The sequence below is a fragment of the Lontra canadensis genome, unplaced genomic scaffold (assembly GCF_010015895.1).
Source record: "Lontra canadensis isolate GAN:19392208 unplaced genomic scaffold, GSC_riverotter_1.0 scaffold47, whole genome shotgun sequence".
Classification (NCBI taxonomy): Eukaryota; Metazoa; Chordata; class Mammalia; order Carnivora; family Mustelidae; genus Lontra; species Lontra canadensis.
In genome coordinates, this window is record NW_022631041.1 from 15,159,671 (window position 1) to 15,163,260 (window position 3,590).

The window sequence follows — 3,590 nt, forward strand, 5'->3', positions numbered from 1 at the left end:
TCTACACCCCTCAACCATATCCTTTAGTGGACTCTCACACTCTGGGCCACTGTCTGTCTGCCCTAATCACCCCAGGATCAGGTGGCCAATAACCAGGGACACCCACTATGCCCCAGACCCTGCTGATACTATTTAAAACTTCTCAAACCCTAACCTACTTCCCTGCCTCTCCAGTTCCTTCCCATGGAAACCATAATAAAGGCTAGTGCCCACATTTTTCCCTTGATCCCTTCGCCTTTTGACCAAACCTGGTTCCTCCTTACGTGGCCCCCTATGGCATGGTATGCCCTCTCCTTCGAGGAACTCTGAGTATACAAACTATTTTTTCTATGGCAGTTGTCTCCTGATCTTTTGGCTTTGCCAAATGCCTGATTAACAACAAAATATGTATTTTAAAGTGATTTGTAATTGTCCTTAAGATTCTGGTAACCTGGGTGGGAAGACCAAGTTAGACGCTCTCTTCACTGAATACTACCTTAGCCAGCTTTCTTCTTATCTGTGTTGGGATATACATTACTAAGGACATTAGTGATGTTTTCCACACTGGCCATAGAAGAAAAATGTTGATAATCTGACCACTAGATAAAGAATTTCTGTGATAGGATAAAGTGGATGAAATATAGTTGTATTCAAGACTTTGATAGCCACGAGGGAACACAAAGGAGAAGAGGGCCATGATTTGGGCATGACCCTTTCAGTGCTATTCAATGAGAGAATACAGAATTCACACCCTCAGAGAGAAGGGAGGGTATGAATGCATGGTAAATTGAAGTCAGGAGCATTAGCTGGCACACAATAAGGGCAAAAATATTTAAATATGAGGAATATGAATCACTCTCATGGGCCAAATGGAGATTTAGAGAGCGGGGCAGGAATCAATTATATCTCAGTACGACATGTTTCAATTCACATAGTTTAGGAGACAAGAGGCCCCAGGCTGGATTGGGGCCTCTAGTCCTCCCCTCTCCATGTCACAAAACCAGAGATCCCTTTTCCCTTCCAGATCCCACTGCCCCTGAAGGGTCAGTAGATCCAGAGAACAGTTGACTCACTCCTCTGAAAGCTAAGAGAAACCTGGGGAAGGAGTCAAACCCTGCTCCATGAAATGGGATGGAGACAAGATAACAAGGTAGAGAAGACTCTTCACCATTTCTGTAGGGACCAATAGTGTTACTGTTTCCTCATCTGCCAAATATGGATAACAGTAATGCTCTCTTCTGAGAGTTATTGTTCATTGAGGGATATCTGCAAGGTCCAGGGCCCACACTGGGTCCACACAGCTGCTCCTTAAGAGTTAGCGAATACAGACAGGGGCGCGCAGGGGGTCCCGAGGCCTCCAGGACACAGCAGGGAGTGGTCCCCACGGTTGAGGCCGCCAGATCCTGCCACTCACTTGGCTCTGGCCTGGGACAGTCTGACAGGGCAGCCCTGGCCCCCTCCCCTGCCCTAGAGCCCTACCTGGTGGTGAGGGAAGAGGCAGTTGAGGCAGCCTGGGTCCATCATGGAGTCAGAGGCCCCGAGCCTGAGCGGGATCCTTTTCCAACATGCACGTGCGCGCTTGGAAGCCGAGGGGGTCGAGTGAGCCCAGTTGCAGGCTTAGGTGACTTCCCTCCACGGAGAAAGCAAAAGGCAAGGCATTGTCTAGACAGACCTGGTGTGGTGGATTGAGATGTTAGAATTCGCGCAGAAGCAGGAAAGGGCCAAATATGATGAATTGAAGTTCAGTATTGACCTTAACCACAGGGAGAAGAAACCAGAACTGTCAGAACAAGTGTCCGATGGCCCCGTGGAGTCAGTCACCCTGGAGAATAGCCCACTGGCGCGGAGGGAGGGGCAGCAGGTTCTCCAACAGTACCTGGAAGAAGTAGGCTACATGGACGCCATCGTGGACTTGCAGTCCAGGTGCGTGAAGTCCCTACTGGGCCATTTGTTGGAGCTCAGTGGGGCCAGAGAGCCCAGAGAAGAAGTCTGCGGGACCACCTCGGTCCCTGGGGGGATCAGCAGCAGTGAGTTGCTGCTGGTGAAACAAGTGAACAGACCAAGAAAAATGTGTCAGTCAAAGATGGCGAAGAGCGCTTGGGGGGACTGGGTGCTGGAGCAGATCCTCTTCCTGGGGAACTGTGAGGATGGGGAGAGCCATGAAGACGACCAGCCCAATGGTGTGCTGCCCAAGAAACAATGCAGGAAGCTGCCTGCCAAAGCTGGTGCCTGCAGTGGAGGACCAGGTGGAAGAGGAAGAATGACTCTGAGGATGCCATCGTTGGGTTCTATTTTCTGGGCTTGGGAAAGGATGGGGAGTCCTCTCCAGACCCTCGAAGATGCTCCAGATAGGGACCCACTATGAGCTGCAAAACCAGGGGGTCAAACTCTAGAGAATTTCGGTCTACCTTTGAGATGTGTTGAGTAGATGCCCTCATCTAGAAGATTCCAGACCTCAACACAGACCCCTAAGATGGTTATGACCTGAGTGTGCTGAGCCATGTCCTTCCAGAAGGCCATGCAGAGGCTGTGTGTTGCCCAACCTTTAGTCCCCGCTCCCAGTGCGTACCCTACTCTTCTGTCAATGGCACCCATGCACATCCAGGACCCCGGGAGCAGCAATTCGACCCGCCTCTGTACTTTTCCCACAACCGGTGATCATGGGCTCCCCATGAACAGCAATTACAGGATCCACATCTCAGTGGTCTTCACAAGCACTGAACCTGCCCACATGGTGCCCTTCTTCTGTTCTGATGGCACCACTTTTATGACCTTGACACTGGCAGTGTCCTCCTCACCCTGGAGTCCAAGAGGAGCAGCAGCCCCACCCAGATCAACCAGGTGGTGAGTCGCTCAACCAGCGACCGTGATGACAGAGGCATCCATCTCCTGGACCAGTATGCACTCTGACGCCCTGGCCAAGGTCTTATAATACACACCTGGCTCAGTTCTGGCTGCCATGCTGGCTGGGGAGTGGGCTAGGCAGGTGGGACCAAGAGGACTCCCAACCTCAGTTTGGAGGCTGAGAGGCCTGACCTCTTCCTGCCTTCCTCAGAGTCCGGTGGTGCTTTCCCCCAGAGACCCTCCCCCGTGACCCACCCTTCCCTAAGCATCCAGCCTGGAGAGCAGCCTCCTTCAGGGATCACCCTCCAGGATGGCCTCTGGGAGTTTCCTCTCTGTGCCCTGAGGCCCAGCCCTAGTATCTCAGCTGCCTTCTCAGGCATAGCATGACCCGGGAAGGGTATCCTTGGGGATCAGCTTTCCCAAGATGCCAGAAGGTTCCAGGTACTCTCATTGAATCCCCAAAACATCTTTTCCATCTTCCCATACCTGGGTGGGTGCTGTGCTGGGAGGAGACCAGGTGCTCCTGCTCTGGTTTCCGCGCGCCCCCCCCCCCGCAGATGCCATGGAGTCAGTTGAACCCTGGACGTTCTCAGTGGGAATACCAGGCCTGGCACACACCAGAAACTTTCTCAAGCCAATACTCCTACCTCCAGTTCCCTAAACACAGCTATCCAGAAACTACCCAATGCCTCCAAGGCCAGTAACTTCCTTGGGAGCCGATAATGGCCTCAAGGGAGATGCTCATCCTTACTTCCCCTACCCATAGA

The 3,590-nt window shown here is 52.3% G+C and overlaps 1 pseudogene; it reads left to right on the forward strand.

Moving 5' to 3' along the window:
• Positions 1–1,588: 1,588 nt before the first annotated feature.
• On the forward strand, positions 1,589–2,331 carry LOC116876714 (annotated as a pseudogene).
• The last annotated feature ends 1,259 nt before the right edge of the window (positions 2,332–3,590 follow it).